Source organism: Salvelinus alpinus, chromosome 1 (assembly GCF_045679555.1).
Source record: "Salvelinus alpinus chromosome 1, SLU_Salpinus.1, whole genome shotgun sequence".
Classification (NCBI taxonomy): domain Eukaryota; kingdom Metazoa; phylum Chordata; class Actinopteri; order Salmoniformes; family Salmonidae; genus Salvelinus; species Salvelinus alpinus.
The window spans coordinates 7,818,271-7,836,257 of NC_092086.1; the positions used below are offsets into that span (position 1 = coordinate 7,818,271).

Below are 17,987 nucleotides of genomic sequence, written 5' to 3' on the forward strand. Positions count from 1 at the left end.
ACATACAGAAGTTTCAAAACAATAAAGACATTACAAATGTTATATTATATATATACAGTGTTGTAACAATGTACAAATGGTTAAAGCACACAAGTTAAAATAAATAAGCATAAATATGGGTTGTATTTACAATGGTGTTTGTTCTTCACTGGTTGCCCTTTTCTTGTGGCAACAGGTCACAAATCTTGCTGCTGTGATGGCACACTGTGGAATTTCTCCCAGTAGATATGGGAGTTTATCAAAATTGGATTTATTTTCAAATTCTTTGTGGATCTGTGTAATCTGAGGGAAATATGTCTCTCTAATATGGTCATACATTGGCTCTCTCTCTCTCTGCTCTCTCAGCCTGCTTTCTGCTCTCTCTCTACTCTCTCACTCTCTCTTTCTGCTCTCTCTCTCTGCCCTCTCCCCCTCTGCTCTCTCTGCTCTCTCTCTCTCTCCCTCTGCTCTCTCGCTCTCTCTGCCCTCTCTGTTTTCTCTCTTCTCTCCCTCTCACTCTCTGCTCTCTCTCTCTCTGCTCTCTCAGCCTGCTTTCTGCTCTCTCTCTACTCTCTCACTCTCTCTCTTTCTGCTCCCTCTCTCTGCCCTCTCCCCCTCTGCTCTCTCTGCTCTCTCTCTGCGCTCTCTCTCTGTTCTCTCTCTCTCTCTCTGCTCTCTCTGCTCTCTCTCTCTGCTCTCTCTCTGCCCTCTCTGTTCTCTCTCTCTCTCTGCTCTCTCTCTTTCTGCTATCGTTCTCTGCTCTCTCTCTCTGCCCTTTCTGCTCTCTCTCTGTTCTCTGCTCTCTCTCTCTGCTCTCTCTGCTGCTCTCTCTTTTTTCTGCTCTCTCTGATCTCTCTCTTTCTGTTCTCTGCTCTCTCTCTCTGCCATTTCTGCTCTCTCTCTGTTCTCTGCTCTCTCTCTCTGCTCTCTCTGCTGCTCTCTCTTTTCTCTGCTCTCTCTGATCTCTCTCTTTCTGTTCTCTGCTCTCTCTGCTCTCTCACTCTCTGCTCTCTCTCTGCTCTCTCAGCCTGCTCTCCGGTCTCTCCCTCTCTCTCTAATGCTCTCTGCTCTCTCAGCCTGCTCTCTCAGTCTGCTCTCTTCTCTCTGCTCTCTCAGCCTGCTCTCTGCTCTCTCAGCCTGCTCTCTCGCTCTGCCCTCTCTGCTCTCTCAGCCTGCTCTCTCTCTGCTCGCACCCTCTCGCTCTCTCTGCTCGCACCCTCTCGCTCTCTCTGCTCTCTCTTTCTCTCTCTCTCTCTGTGCTCTCTCTCTCTCTTCTCTCTGCTCTCTCTCTCTGTGCTCTGCTCTCTTCTATCTCTCTCTGCTCTCTCTCTCTGCTCTCTCTCTCTGCTCTCTCTCTCTCTGCTCTCTTTCTCTCTGCTCTCTCTCTCTCTGTGCTCTCTCTCTCTGCTCTGATCTCTTCTCTCTCTCTGCTCTCTCTCTCTGCTCTGATCTCTTCTCTCTCTCTCTCTCTCTGTGCTCTGCTCTCTTCTATCTCTCTCTCACACACTCTGCTCTCTGCTCTCTCTCTCTCTGTGCTCTGCTCTCTTCTATCTCTCTCTCTCTTTGCTCTCTCTCTCTGCTCTTATCTCTTCTCTCTCTCTGCTCTCTCTCTCTGTGCTCTGCTCTCTTCTATCTCTCTCTCACACTCTCTGCTCTCTTCTCTCTCTCTCTCTCTGCTCTCTCTGCTCTGATCTCTTCTCTCTCTCTCTGCTCTCTCTCTCTGTGCTCTGCTCTCTTCTATCTCTCTCTCACACACTCTCTCTCTCTGTGCTCTGCTCTCTTCTCTCTCTGCTCTCGTTCTCTCTGCTCTCTGCTCTCTTCTATCTCGCTCTCTCTGCTCTCTCTCTCTCTGTGCTCTGCTCTCTTCTCGCTCTCATGCTCTCTGCTCTCTCTCTCTGCTCTCTCTCTCTCTCTCTCTGCTCTCTCTCTCTCTGCTCTGATCTCTTCTCTCTCGCTCTCTCTCTGTGCTCTGCTCTCTTCTATCTCTCTCACACACTCTCTGCTCTCTCTCTTTCTCTCTGATCTCTCTCTCTGTGCTCTGCTCTCTTCTATCTCTCTCTCACACACTCTGCTCTCTCTCTATCTGCTCTCTCTCTCTCTCTGCCCTCTCCCCCTCTGCTCTCTCTGCTCTCTCTCTGCGCTCTCTCTCTGTTCTCTCTCTCTCTCTCTGCTCTCTCTCTCTGCTCTCTCTCTGCCCTCTCTGTTCTCTCTCTCTCTCTGCTCTCTCTCTCTGCTCTCTCTCTTTCTGTTATCGTTCTCTGCTCTCTCTCTCTGCCCTTTCTGCTCTCTCTCTGTTCTCTGCTCTCTCTCTCTGCTCTCTCTGCTGCTCTCTCTTTTTTCTGCTCTCTCTGATCTCTCTCTTTCTGTTCTCTGCTCTCTCTCTCTGCCATTTCTGCTCTCTCTCTGTTCTCTGCTCTCTCTCTCTGCTCTCTCTGCTGCTCTCTCTTTTCTCTGCTCTCTCTGATCTCTCTCTTTCTGTTCTCTGCTCTCTCTGCTCTCTCACTCTCTGCTCTCTCTCTGCTCTCTCAGCCTGCTCTCCGGTCTCTCCCTCTCTCTCTAATGCTCTCTGCTCTCTCAGCCTGCTCTCTCAGTCTGCTCTCTTCTCTCTGCTCTCTCAGCCTGCTCTCTGCTCTCTCAGCCTGCTCTCTCGCTCTGCTCTCTCTGCTCTCTCAGCCTGCTCTCTCTCTGCTCGCACCCTCTCGCTCTCTCTGCTCGCACCCTCTCGCTCTCTCTGCTCTCTCTTTCTCTCTCTCTCTCTGTGCTCTCTCTCTTTCTCTCTGCTCTCTCTCTCTGCTCTCTCTCTCTTTGCTCTCTCTCTCTCTGTGCTCTGCTCTCTTCTCTCTCTCTCTGCTCTCTGCTCTCTCTCTCTGCTCTCTCTCTCTCTGCTCTCTTTCTCTCTGCTCTCTCTCTCTGTGCTCTCTCTCTCTGCTCTGATCTCTTCTCTCTCTCTGCTCTCTCTCTCTGCTCTGATCTCTTCTCTCTCTCTCTCTCTCTGTGCTCTGCTCTCGTCTATCTCTCTCTCACACACTCTGCTCTCTGCTCTCTCTCTCTCTGTGCTCTGCTCTCTTCTATCTCTCTCTCTCTTTGCTCTCTCTCTCTGCTCTTATCTCTTCTCTCTCTCTGCTCTCTCTCTCTGTGCTCTGCTCTCTTCTATCTCTCTCTCACACTCTCTGCTCTCTTCTCTCTCTCTCTCTGCTCTCTCTGCTCTGATCTCTTCTCTCTCTCTCTGCTCTCTCTCTCTGTGCTCTGCTCTCTTCTATCTCTCTCTCTCACACTCTCTCTCTCTGTGCTCTGCTCTCTTCTCTCTCTGCTCTCGTTCTCTCTGCTCTCTGCTCTCTTCTATCTCGCTCTCTCTGCTCTCTCTCTCTCTGTGCTCTGCTCTCTTCTCGCTCTCATGCTCTCTGCTCTCTCTCTCTGCTCTCTCTCTCTCTCTCTCTCTCTCTGATCTCTTCTCTCTCGCTCTCTCTCTGTGCTCTGCTCTCTTCTATCTCTCTCTCACACACTCTCTGCTCTCTCTCTTTCTCTCTGATCTCTCTCTCTGTGCTCTGCTCTCTTCTATCTCTCTCTCACACACTCTGCTCTCTCTCTATCTGCTCTCTCTCTCTCTCTGTGCTCTGCTCTCTTCTATCTCTCTCTCACACACTCTGCTCTCTGCTCTCTGCTCTCTTTCTCTCTGCTCTCTCTCTCTCTGGTCTGCTCTCCTCTATCTCTCTCACACTCTGCTCTCTTCTCTCTCTCTGCTCTGATCTCTCTCTCTCTTTCTCTCTGCTCTCTCTCTCTTTCTCTCTGCTCTCTCTCTCTGTGCTCTGCTCTCTTCTATCTCTCTCTCACACACTCTGCTCTCTTATATATCTCTCTCTGCTCTCTCTCTCTTTGCTCTCTCTGCTCTGATCTCTTCTCTCTCTCTGCTCTCTCTCTCTGTGCTCTGCTCTCTCTCTCTCTCTCTCTGCTCTCTCTCTCTCTCTGCTCTGATCTCTTCTCTCTCTCTCTGCTCTCTCTCTCTTCTATCTCTCTCTCTCTCACTCTCTCTCTCTCTGTGCTCTCTTTCTCTCTGCTCTCTGCTCTCTTCTATCTCGCTCTCTCTCGCTCTGCTCTCTCTCTCTCTGTGCTCTGCTCTCTTCTCTCTCTCTCTGCTCTCTCTGCTCTGATCTCTTCTCTCTCGCTCTCTGCTCTCTCTCTCTGTGCTCTGCTCTCTTCTATCTCTCTCTCACACACTCTCTGCTCTCTGCTCTCTCTCTTTCTGCTCTCTCTCTCTCTCTTTCTCTCTGCTCTCTCTCTCTGTGCTCTGCTCTCTTCTATATCTCTCTCACAAACTCTCTGCTCTCTCTCTCTCTGCTCTCTCTCTCTCTCTCTGTGCTCTGCTCTCTTCTCTCTGCTCTCTCTCTCTTTCTCTCTGCTCTCTCTCTCTCTCTGTGCTCTGCTCTCTCTCACACACTCTCTGCTCTCTTTCTCGCTGCTCTCTCTCTGGTCTGCTCTCTTCTATCTCTCTCTCACACTCTGCTCTCTTCTCTCTCTGCTCTGATCTCGCTCTCTCTTTCTCTCAGCTCTCTCTCTCTGTGCTCTGCTCTCTCTCTCACACACTCTCTGCTCTCTGCTCTCTTCTCTCTCTCTCTGCTCTCTTTCTCTCTGCTCTCTGCTCTCTCTCTCTGTGCTCTGCTCTCTTATATCTCGCTCTCACACTCTCTGCTCTCTTCTCTCTCTCTCTCTCTCTCTCTCTGCTCTCTTTCTCTCTGCTCTCTCTCTCTGCTCTCTTTCTCTCTGCTCGCTTTCTCTCTCTTCTCTCTCTCTCTGCTCTGATCTCTTCTCTCTCTCTCTGCTCTCTGCTCCCTCTCTCTCTCTCTCTGCTCTCTCTCTCTCTGCTCTGATCTCTTCTCTCTTGCTCTCTCTCTTTCTCTCTGCTCTCTCTCTCTGTGCTCTGCTCTCTTCTATCTCTCTCTCACACACTCTCTGCTCTCTCTCGCTCTGCTCTATCTCTCTCTCTGTGCTCTGCTCTCTTCTCTCTCTCTTTCTCTCTGCTCTCTCTCTTTCTCTGTGCTCTGCTCTCTTCTATCTCTCTCACACAATCTCTGCTCTCTCTCTCTCTCTCTCTGCTCTCTCTCTCTCTCTCTGCTCTCTGCTCTCTTCTATCTCTCTCTCACACTCTCTGCTCTCTCTCTCTCTCTGCTCTGATCTCTGCTCTCTCTTTCTCTCTGCTCTCTCTCTTTCTCTCTGCTCTCTCTCTCTGTGCTCTGCTCTCTTCTATCTCTCTCTCACACACTCTCTGCTCTATCTCTCTCTCTGTGCTCGCTCTCTTCTCTCTCTCTCTGCTCTCTTTCTCTCTGCTCTCTGCTCTCTCTCTCTCTGTGCTCTGATCTCTTATATCTCGCTCTCACACTCTCTGCTCTCTCTCTCTCTCTCTCTCTGCTCTCTGCTCTCTCTCTGCTCTCTTTCTCTCTGCTCTCTCTCTCTCTCTGTGCTCTGCTCTCTTCTATCTCTATCACACACTCTCTGCTCTCTCTCTCTCTCTCTCTCTCTCTCTCTCTCTCTGCTCTCTGCTCTCTCTCTGCTCTCTGCTCTCTCTCTCTCTGTGCTCTGCTCTCTTCTATCTCTATCACACACTCTCTGCTCTCTCTCTCTCTCTCTGCTCTCTCTGCTCTCTTTCTCTCTGCTCTCTCTCTTCTCTCTCTCTCTGCTCTCTTTCTCTCACACTCTCTGCTCTCTTTCTCTCTGCTCTCACTCTCTGCTCTCTCTCTCTCTCTCTCTCTCTGCTCTCTCTCTGCTCTTGCTCTCGCTCTCGCTCTGCTCTCTCTCTGTGCTCTCTCTCGCTCTCTGCTCTTTCTCTCTCGCTCTCTGCTCTTTCTCTCTCTCTCTCTCTCTGCTCTTTCAATTCAATTCAAGGGGCTTTATTGGCATGGGAAACATATGTTAACATTGCCAAAGCAAGTGAGGTAGATAATATACAAAAGTGAAATAAACAATACAAACGAACAGTAAACATTACACATACAGAAGTTTCAAAACAAAAAAAGACATTACAAATGTCATATTATATATATGCAGTGTTGTAACAATGTACAAATGGTTAAAGCACACAAGTTAAAATAAATAAACATAAATATGGGTTGTATTTACAATGGTGTTTGTTCTTCACTGGTTGCCCTTTTGTTGTTGCAACAGGTCACAAATCTTGCTGCTGTGATGGCACACTGTGGAATTTCACCCAGTAGATATGGGAGTTTATCAAAATTGGATTTGTTTTCGAATTCTTTGTGGATCTGTGTAATCTGAGGGAAATATGTCTCTCTAATATGGTCATACATTGGGCAGGAGGTTAGGAAGTGCAGCTCAGTTTCCACCTCATTTTGTGGGCAGTGAGCACATAGCCTGTCTTCTCTTGAGAGCCATGTCTGCCTACGGCGGCCTTTCTCAATAGCAAGGCTATGCTCACTGAGTCTGTACATAGTCAAAGCTTTCCTTAAGTTTGGGTCAGTCACAGTGGTCAGGTATTCTGCCACTGTGTACTCTCTGTTTAGGGCCAAATAGCATTCTAGTTTGCTCTGTTTTTTTGTTAATTCTTTCCAATGTGTCAAGTAATTATCTTTTTGTTTTCTCATGATTTGGTTGGGTCTAATTGTGCTGTTGTCCTGGGGCTCTGTGGGGTGTGTTTGTGTTTGTGAACAGAGCCCTAGGACCAGCTTGCTTAGGGGACTCTTCTCCAGTTTCATCTCTCTGTAGGTGATGGCTTTGTTTGTCTTTCTCTCTCTCTCTCTTTCTCGCTCTCTCTCTTTCTCTCTGCTCTTTCTCGCTCTCTCTCTTTCTCTCTCTCTCTGCTCTTTCTCGCTCGCTCTCTTTCTCTCTCTCTCTCTGCTCTTTCTCTCTTTCTCGCTCTCTCTCTCTCGCTGTGCTCTCTCTCACTCTCTCTCTCTCTCGCTCTCTGCTCTTTCTCTCTTGCTCTCGCTCTCTGCCTTTTCTCTCTCTGCTCTCTTTCTCGCTCTCTCTTTCTCTCTGCTCTTTCTCGCTCTCTCTCTTTCTCTCTGCTCTGCTCTCTCTCTCTCTGCTCTTTCTCGCTCTCTCTCTGCTCTTTCTCGCTCTCTCTCTTTCTCTCTCTCTCGCTCTCTGCTCTTTCTCTCTCCGCTCTTTCTCTCTCTCTTTCTCTCTCTTTCTTTCTTTCTCTCTCTCTCTTTCTCTCTCTCTCTCTTTCTCTCTTTCTCTCTCGCTCTCTTTCTCTTTCGCTCTCTTTCTCTCTTTCTCTCTGTGCTCTCTTTCTCTCTTTGCTCTCGTTCTCTCTTTGCTCTCTTTCTCTCTGTGCTCTCTCTCTCTCGCTTTTTATCTTAACAGGGGTGCAGCTTGGACAATCACCACTTGATGTCAGTGTTAAACCAGAAGTGATGAAAACAACATCACTGCAGAGAGAGAGAGAGTCTAATATACTGATATACAGGGCATTCAGAAAGTATTCAGACCCCTTGACTTTTTACACATTTTGTCACCTTACAGCCTCATTCTAAAATGGATTACATTGTTTTTTCCCCTCATAAATCTACACAAAATAACCCAGAATTACAAAGCAAAAACGGTTTATTTTATGTGTGCAAATGTATATTTAAAAAAAACTTAGATATCACATTTACATAAGTATTCAGACCCTTTACGCAGTACTTTGTTGAAGCACCTTTGGCAGCAATTACAGCCTTGAGTCTTCTTGGGTTTGACGCTACAAGCTTGGCACACCTGTATTTGGGGAGTTTCTCCCATTCTTCTCTGCAGATCCTCTCAAACTCTGTCAGGTTGGATGGGGAGCTTTGCTGCACTGCTTTTTTCAGGTCTCTCCAGAGATGTTCGATCGGGTTCAAGTCCTTGCTTAGGATCATTGTCCTGTTGTCCAGTCTGTGTATACTAAACTGGGAGGGTAGAGAGTCAGAACTGATAGAGGATCTGGAGCCCTGAGGGGGAGAGAGAGGGAGGGTAGAGAGTCAGAACAGAGGGAGAGAGAGAGAGAGAGAGGGTAGAGAGTCAGAACAGAGGGAAAGAGAGAGAGAGGGAGGGTAGAGAGTCAGAACGGAGGGAAAGAGAGAGAGAGGGAGGGTAGAGAGTCAGAATAGAGGGAAAGAGAGAGAGAGGGAGGGTAGAGAGTCAGAACGGAGGGAAAGAGAGAGAGGGGGAGGGTAGAGAGTCAGAACAGAGGGAAAGAGAGAGAGAGGGAGGGTAGAGAGTCAGAATAGAGGGAAAGAGAGAGAGAGGGAGGGTAGAGAGTCAGAACGGAGGGAAAGAGAGAGAGAGGGAGGGGAGAGAGTCAGAACAGAGGGAAAGAGAGAGAGAGGGAGGGTAGAGAGTCAGAACAGAGGGAAAGAGAGAGAGGGAGGGGAGAGAGTCAGAACAGAGGGAAAGAGAGAGAGAGGGAGGGTAGAGAGTCAGAACAGAGGGAAAGAGAGAGAGAGGGAGGGGAGACAGAGGATGTGTGGAGGTTGCTTTATATTTGGTAATTGGGGCCTTTGAGCCCTGATGGGCTGGGTGACATCAGTGACTCTCTGAGAGATATGAGCTGCTGTGGAGGGAGAGCAAGAGAGAGAGGTGGAGAGAGGGAGAGAGAAAGGGAGAGATTAGTCAGCAGAAATTATTCAGGACGACGTTCATCTTTAAATGTACTTCTCTATTTCTCTCTTTCCCCACTGAGGAAGATAAAGGACACACACACGTGTTTATATCACCTTCTGGGGACACCTGTTCTCACACCACATTCTGGGGACACCTGTTCTCACACCACATTCTGGGGACACCTGTTCTCACACCACATTCTATGGACACCTGTTCTCACACCACATTCTGGGGACACCTGTTCTCACACCACATTCTGGGGACACCTCTTCTCACACCACATTCTGGGGACACCTCATCTCACACCACATTCTGGGGACACCTCTTCTCACACCACATTCTGGGGACACCTCTTCTCACACCACATTCTGGGGACACCTGTTCTCACACCACATTCTGGGGACACCTGTTCTCACACCACATTCTGGGGACACCTGTTCTCACACCACATTCTGGGGACACCTGTTCTCACACCACATTCTGGGGACACCTGTTCTCACACCACATTCTGGGGACACCTGTTCTCACACCACATTCTGGGGACACCTGTTCTCACACCACATTCTGGGGACACCTGTTCTCACACCACATTCTGGGGACACCACTTTCCTGACAACCTGGAGACAAGATGAAAACATCAAAACATCTATAATAAATCTATAATACACCCCTTCAAATGTAACTGATTCATTGAAATCAGGGTAGATGACATTGTGGGGACTGGGAAGGTGATCAATGTGGGGACACAAGAGGAAACTCCTTATTTGGTGTCAACAGGAAGTCCCATCTGGGGACCAAGTTCCGACCAACTAGTACCATCTGGGGACAATAGTGTCGGCTGTTGTTTAGGGCACAAGGGGAAGATGGATTCTAATCTAGATCAGTTTGAATGGCCTTTCAGCATATCAGAACCACTAGAGAATGGATTCTAATCTAGATCAGTTTGAATGGTCTTTCAGCATATCAGAACCACTAGAGAATGGATTCTAATCTAGATCAGTTTGAATGGCCTTTCAGCATATCAAAACCACTAGAGAATGGATTCTAATCTAGATCAGTTTGAATGGCCTTTCAGCATATCAAAACCCACTAGAGAATGGATTCTAATGTAGATCAGTTTGAATGGCCTTTCAGCATATCAGAACCACTAGAGAATGGATTCTAATCTAGATCAGTTTGAATGGCCTTTCAGCATATCAGAACCACTAGAGAATGGATTCTAATCTAGATCAGTTTGAATGGCCTTTCAGCATATCAGAACCCACTAGAGAATGGATTCTAATGTAGATCAGTTTGAATGGCCTTTCAGCATATCAAAACCCACTAGAGAATGGATTCTAATGTAGATCAGTTTGAATGGCCTTTCAGCATATCAGAACCACTAGAGAATGGATTCTAATCTAGATCAGTTTGAATGGCCTTTCAGCATATCAGAACCACTAGAGAATGTTGCCGGGCCTCTTTAGCATCAGATGCATATCAACCTGCAAGGTGTGCAAACATGCTTGATAAATAAATGCTTTATAAATAGTGCATAAACTATTGTAAATGATTAATTGCATGAAGAAATAATGGGAAAATATCAATAAAAAACAATAGTTATTTGTTTAAAGTCAAGGATATGTTTTGTATAATTCTACAGTCCTAGAAAACACAAAGGCCTACAGCCTATTTCTGTTTCCCTGACAATAAAACACTACAGTGGAATCCATTTGATCAACCTGATTTATAGGTTTGATTAGTAACAGAGTTATAGTATTAATAAAGTCTAGTTACAGCTTCTAACAGAAACTAACAGATAATAATATTAATACTTTAACCAGCCAGGCGAATTTCTTCTCTTTAAGTTTCGGGTCCACAGCTTCGGGGATTAGTGTGAGCAAGCCCCAAAAACAAATCAGTTGCACTGCAAACAGTTTCATGGGCCTTGTTTCCTGTACACCTGCCAACTTGACATTATGTCTTATTTTTATGGTTTAAAATAAAGGCTCCCGCCTTTATTTGTTCACTATTCCGAGAAGGCTCGTCTTCTTTGCAATCAACAAGTCTGCCAGGGGTAATTAATGTGAAGAAGTTGACCATGGTCATATTCCTGCCTTTGTCCACGAGTTTCAACACTAGTATCTCACCCGCTGGCCTGGTTTCATCTTTCACCAGATACGGAAAGACATTGAGCAAGTACTTGGTTTCGACCTTGGCGCAAACAAAAACTTAACTGAAATCACATCCACCATTATTCGTTTATTTCTGGTTGCTGGCGCCCATTCATCAATTAACAACAGAATAGCATATTTTAATGTTACGTTTATTATGTAACTAGTTTTTGCTTAGTAGCCAGAGCTATGCTGCCGAGTGGTCATGAGCTGAATGCAGGGAAGCACGAATATTCTTGGAAAAAGTTACATTTGAAAAAAAGAGCTGCCCCTCTTGAATTCAGTTATTTATCAAAGGTAAGTGTCATAAAAAGTGCAGAATATGCTTTTTCAGATACTATATAGAAATCACAATGTTTTACCTGCATGTGGCTGATTTGATAAAGCGATGCGCCCATCTCTTCATGTACAATTTGACAAATAATAGGCCTAATATATTGTCACTCATCCGACTGCCAGTGTAAACGTGTCTACAGGCTAACTCTTATGTGTGAACATGTGGTATCGTTTCAGGTGTCGTTTCAATCAGCTGATCAGGTTGTCTGGCATCGATTGTTTCCCGCCCAATATGAATTATTTAGAAGGCCTAGTGCAACATTTAAAATGTTCTTATTTACAATAAATGTGATAAATATTAAAGAGAGTTGTAGTAAATAAAACAGTCCCATAACTGTTTTTTACAAAGTAAAATGTAAAAGTTATGGTATCAACCCACAAGTCATGCGGTCAAATGATTTGCTGCTGATAAATAGGCATAACAAACTCATCAATACACTATTGTTCAAATTAATTCAACCTCTTCACCCTCCTAATCACTCAGGCCTAATTTAAATGTAATTGTGAAGGTGCACAATTATCTCCCATTCATCACTCAGTCAGGAGAGTTGCATCAGCACCTGGCTGGGTACCAACTTCCTACAGCACATTGTCTTGGTGGATTCAGTTTGTCACTCAGTCAGGAGAGTTGCATCAGCACCTGGCTGGGTACCAACTTCCTACAGCACATTGTCTCGGCGGATTCAGTTTTAAGTGTGAAAAAGGCTCTAAATACTTTTGTTTGAGATTTCAAAATTCTGACAAATGAACAGTGTAAAATACAAACATTCCGGAAAAGTCAGGGAAGGAGGAGGACAGATTTTTGATGGTCAGATTTTTTAATTTACAAAATCAAACAAACAGGGAGGCGGGCAGGCAGGAAGAGGGACAGACGGGCGGACAGGCAGGAAGAGGGACAGACGGGCGGACAGGCATGCAGACACGAAGAAATAAGGGTACAGTATAGTTCCCAGGAGTACAAAAATATCAAATGTACATTCAGAGATATCTATGCTGCTCTCACTTTCACTTTCTGTTCCTGACACATACTCATCTTCTGTTATTTCGATGCTGCTGATTGAGTCTTCAGAATCATATCCAAGCATTTGTTTGAGCTGAAATCATCAAATCAAATCAGAATTGATACATTTGTTTTACTGAATAGATTGTCTGATCACTGAAAACCTGACCTGTTTCACTCCAACATATCAACTCTTACATACTAAACCAATAGCTGTACAATCATGTCCTGATGATTTGTAATCATTCCATTACCTATTTTGTAGGCTAATGCTCAGTACACACCCACAATCCCATGGGGCAGAAAGAGCCAAAGAACCCTTTTAGGTTCTAGATAGCGGTGTGTATAAAGGATATCCACAGATGTTGTCCTGAGCTTAGGGGAGGGTAGCAATCTGTTGTTCTGCCCCTGAACAAGGCAGTTAACCCACTGTTCAGGAGCTGACTAAGGGGAGGGTAGCAATCTGTTGTTCTGCCCCTGAACAAGGCAGTTAACCCACTGTTCAGGAGCTGACTAAGGGGAGGGTAGCAATCTGTTGTTCTGCCCCTGAACAAGGCAGTTAACCCACTGTTCAGGAGCTGACTAAGGGGAGGGTAGCAATCTGTTGTTCTGCCCCTGAACAAGGCAGTTAACCCACTGTTCAGGAGCTGACTAAGGGGAGGGTAGCAATCTGTTGTTCTGCCCCTGAACAAGGCAGTTAACCCACTGTTCAGGAGCTGACTAAGGGGAGGGTAGCAATCTGTTGTTCTGCCCCTGAACAAGGCAGTTAACCCACTGTTCAGGAGCTGACTAAGGGGAGGGTAGCAATCTGTTGTTCTGCCCCTGAACAAGGCAGTTAACCCACTGTTCAGGAGCTGACTAAGGGGAGGGTAGCAATCTGTTGTTCTGCCCCCTGAACAAGGCAGTTAACCCACTGTTCAGGAGCTGACTAAGGGGAGGCTAGCAATCTGTTGTTCTGCCCCTGAACAAGGCAGTTAACCCACTGTTCAGGAGCTGACTAAGGGGAGGGTAGCAATCTGTTGTTCTGCCCCTGAACAAGGCAGTTAACCCACTGTTCAGGAGCTGACTAAGGGGAGGGTAGCAATCTGTTGTTCTGCCCCCTGAACAAGGCAGTTAACCCACTGTTCAGGAGCTGACTAAGGGGAGGGTAGCAATCTGTTGTTCTGCCCCTGAACAAGGCAGTTAACCCACTGTTCAGGAGCTGACTAAGGGGAGGGTAGCAATCTGTTGTTCTGCCCCTGAACAAGGCAGTTAACCCACTGTTCAGGAGCTGACTAAGGGGAGGGTAGCAATCTGTTGTTCTGCCCCCTGAACAAGGCAGTTAACCCACTGTTCAGGAGCTGACTAAGGGGAGGGTAGCAATCTGTTGTTCTGCCCCTGAACAAGGCAGTTAACCCACTGTTCAGGAGCTGACTAAGGGGAGGGTAGCAATCTGTTGTTCTGCCACTGAACAAGGCAGTTAACCCACTGTTCAGGAGCTGACTAAGGGGAGGCTAGCAATCTGTTGTTCTGCCCCTGAACAAGGCAGTTAACCCACTGTTCAGGAGCTGACTAAGGGGAGGGTAGCAATCTGTTGTTCTGCCCCTGAACAAGGCAGTTAACCCACTGTTCAGGAGCTGACTAAGGGGAGGGTAGCAATCTGTTGTTCTGCCCTGAACAAGGCAGTTAACCCACTGTTCAGGAGCTGACTAAGGGGAGGCTAGCAATCTGTTGTTCTGCCCCTGAACAAGGCAGTTAACCCACTGTTCAGGAGCTGACTAAGGGGAGGGTAGCAATCTGTTGTTCTGCCCCTGAACAAGGCAGTTAACCCACTGTTCAGGAGCTGACTAAGGGGAGGCTAGCAATCTGTTGTTCTGCCCCTGAACAAGGCAGTTAACCCACTGTTCAGGAGCTGACTAAGGGGAGGGTAGCAATCTGTTGTTCTGCCCCTGAACAAGGCAGTTAACCCACTGTTCAGGAGCTGACTAAGGGGAGGGTAGCTGACTGATGGACATTCAGCATGAAACATATCCAATGGGGTGGGGGCAGGCAAAAGTGTTTAGAAAACACTAGTCTTATTTACAATAAAGAGGACTCCAAAATTACACAATATATTACTTAAATACATTTCAATTGGGCATAAAATAAATTAGAAACAACCAAAACAAACTACAAATGTATCCAACAAGTTTGTAGAGTCACAAGCTTGATGTAGCCATTGATAGTAATAAGGGATACATACTAAGTAAGGGTAGGCCTAATGCTCTCAAGAGAGTATGAGAGTTTAGGAAGGAGATCATTGCAATTTCCGCCACAACAAACCCAACATATACTGGTGTAAATGCTTGATGAGGAGTTTGTAGCTGAGGTTTGGTTTTTCAGTGACATCATCAATCACTTGGACTTAACGTGGGACTACAGAGGAGGATAAAACAGTTATTGACATCATCAATCACTTGGACTTAACGTGGGACTACAGGGAGGATAAAACAGTTATTGACATCATCAATCACTTGGACTTAACGTGGGACTACAGGGAGGATAAAACAGTTATTGACATCATCAATCACTTGGACTTAACGTGGGACTACAGGGAGGATAAAACAGTTATTGACATCATCAATCACTTGGACTTAACGTGGGACTACAGGGAGGATAAAACAGTTATTGACATCATCAATCACTTGGACTTAACGTGGGACTACAGGGAGGATAAAACAGCTATTGACATCATCAATCACTTGGACTTAACGTGGGACTACAGGGAGGATAAAACAGCTATTGACATCATCAATCACTTGGACTTAACGTGGGACTACAGGGAGGATAAAACAGTTATTGACATCATCAATCACTTGGACTTAACGTGGGACTACAGGGAGGATAAAACAGTTATTGACATCATCAATCACTTGGACTTAACGTGGGACTACAGGGAGGATAAAACAGTTATTGACATCATCAATCACTTGGACTTAACGTGGGACTACAGGGAGGATAAAACAGTTATTGACATCATCAATCACTTGGACTTAACGTGGGACTACAGGGAGGATAAAACAGTTATTGACATGATTGAAAGATTGACTGCTTTTCTTTTTTCCTCTGATATGAGCCCCCCCAAAACCTTTTCCCTACAGTGGGTAACTATAGAAGGCTAGGCTGGACAATACAGTGGGTAACTATAGAAGGCTGGCTGGACAATACAGTGGGTAACTATAGAAGGCTGGCTGGACAATACAGTGGGTAACTATAGAAGGCTGGGCTGGACAATACAGTGGGTAACTATAGAAGGCTAGGCTGGACAATACAGTGGGTAACTATAGAAGGCTAGGCTGGACAATACAGTGGGTAACTATAGAAGGCTGGGCTGGACAATACAGTGGGTAACTATAGAAGGCTAGGCTGGACAATACAGTGGGTAACTATAGAAGGCTGGACAATACAGTGGGTAACTATAGAAGGCTGGACTGGACAATACAGTGGGTAACTATAGAAGGCTGGGCTGGACAATACAGTGGGTAACTATAGAAGGCTAGGCTGGACAATACAGTGGGTAACTATAGAAGGCTAGGCTGGACAATACAGTGGGTAACTATATAAGGCTGGGCTGGACAATACAGTGGGTAACTATAGAAGGCTGGCTGGACAATACAGTGGGTAACTATAGAAGGCTGGCTGGACAATACAGTGGGTAACTATAGAAGGCTGGCTGGACAATACAGTGGGTAACTATAGAAGGCTGGCTGGACAATACAGTGGGTAACTATAGAAGGCTGACTGGACAATACAGTGGGTAACTATAGAAGGCTGGCTGGACAATACAGTGGGTAACTATAGAAGGCTGGGCTGGACAATACAGTGGGTAACTATAGAAGGCTGGGCTGGACAATAGAAAAGGTAACTATAGAAGGCTGGCTGGACAATACAGTGGGTAACTATAGAAGGCTGGCTGGACAATACAGTGGGTAACTATAGAAGGCTGACTGGACAATACAGTGGGTAACTATAGAAGGCTGACTGGACAATACAGTGGGTAATTATAGAAGGCTGGCTGGACAATACAGTGGGTAACTATAGAAGGCTGGCTGGACAATACAGTGGGTAACTATAGAAGGCTGACTGGACAATACAGTGGGTAACTATAGAAGGCTGGGCTGGACAATACAGTGGGTAACTATAGAAGGCTGGGCTGGACAATACAGTGGGTAACTATAGAAGGCTGGCTGGACAATACAGTGGGTAACTATAGAAGGCTGACTGGACAATACAGTGGGTAACTATAGAAGGCTGGGCTGGACAATACAGTGGGTAACTATAGAAGGCTGGGCTGGACAATACAGTGGGTAACTATAGAAGGCTGGGCTGGACAATACAGTAGGTAACTATAGAAGGCTGGGCTGGACAATACAGTGGGTAACTATAGAAGGCTAGGCTGGACAATACAGTAGGTAACTATAGAAGGCTAGGCTGGACAATACAGTAGGTAACTATAGAAGGCTGGACTGGACAATACAGTGGGTAACTATAGAAGGCTGGGCTGGACAATACAGTAGGTAACTATAGAAGGCTGGACAATGGAAAAGGTCAAGGAAGAAAAATGGCAAGCAAACGTTGGCTAAGCTGGGGAGGCAGGTAGCCTAGTGGTTAGAGTGTAGGGACGGCAGGTAGCCTAGTGGTTAGAGTGTAGGGACGGCAGGTAGCCTAGTGGTTAGAGTGTAGGGACGGCAGGTAGCCTAGTGGTTAGAGTGTAGGGACGGCAGGTAGCCTAGTGGTTAGAGTGTAGGGACGGCAGGTAGCCTAGTGGTTAGAGTGTAGGGACGGCAGGTAGCCTAGTGGTTAGAGTGTAGGGACGGCAGGTAGCCTAGTGGTTAGAGTGTAGGGACGGCAGGTAGCCTAGTGGTTAGAGTGTAGGGACGGCAGGTAGCCTAGTGGTTAGAGTGTAGGGACGGCAGGTAGCCTAGTGGTTAGAGTGTAGGGACGGCAGGTAGCCTAGTGGTTAGAGCGTTGGACTAGTAACCGAAAGGTTGCAAGATTGAATCCCCGAGCTGACAAGGTAAAAATCTGTCGTTCTGCCCCCTGAACAAGGCAATTAACCCACTGTTCCTAGGCTGTCATTGAAAATAAGAATTTGTTCTTAACTGACTTGACGAGTTAAATAAAAGTTTAAAAAGTTGTTTTAAATACAAATAAGCTGGAGCCCATAGCAAATGAATGGAATCAAACACTCGCAAAGGCCGTTTTGACTGGAGTGAAGCTTGGAGATCAATTTCACCTAAATGGCACCAACAAAATGTATCCCTTTTTATTTTACCACTACAATCTGTTCTTAGGAGGAAACTGAAAAATAACAACCCGTGTAGAAAGTAAACAGCTGCACCTCGATGGTGCCAGGTGTGCTTATGTCTGCATAACGAGGAAGGAAGAAAAACATTGCTATTTCTGGCTAGCGGTCAATGATATACACATTGTAACTTTGCAACAAGATTTGATGATTTTAGTCTCCCCACAAAGGTGATTTCTATACTGATGCAGTTTGCTAGGGACCCTTTCTATACTGATGCGGGGCGAGACGTGTCTGCAAAAGCTGACTTATTTTATTTAGTATATATTTTCTTAACTCTATTTCTTGAACTGCATTGTTGGTTAAGGGCTTGTAAGTCAGCACCTGTTTTATTCGGCGCATGTGACAAATAAAACTTGATGTTGATTCGCACGGGACTAGTACTTTCAGGAGACCAAAAAACATGAGGTTATTCTGGTTGGAATTAAAAATGACTGACATGGCAGATTTAGACAGGACAAAAATTACATATATGGTGTTTTGTGCTCGGGCACATAATTACATTACCCGACCTCTCCCCGTAAATCAACTTGTCGTCCTTAGCAGACACAAAAATACAAACATTAGGAGTTATTGTATTGTGCTAGTCAATTATTACATAGAACAATCATTTTTGGAGACC

The 17,987-nt window shown here is 46.0% G+C and overlaps 1 protein-coding gene across 5 annotated transcripts in view; it reads left to right on the forward strand.

Annotated features, from left to right (window-relative positions):
* Positions 1–17,987, forward strand: part of LOC139531770 (NLR family CARD domain-containing protein 3-like) — a 393,069-nt gene that overhangs the window by 99,876 nt on the left and 275,206 nt on the right. The window lies entirely within an intron of this gene.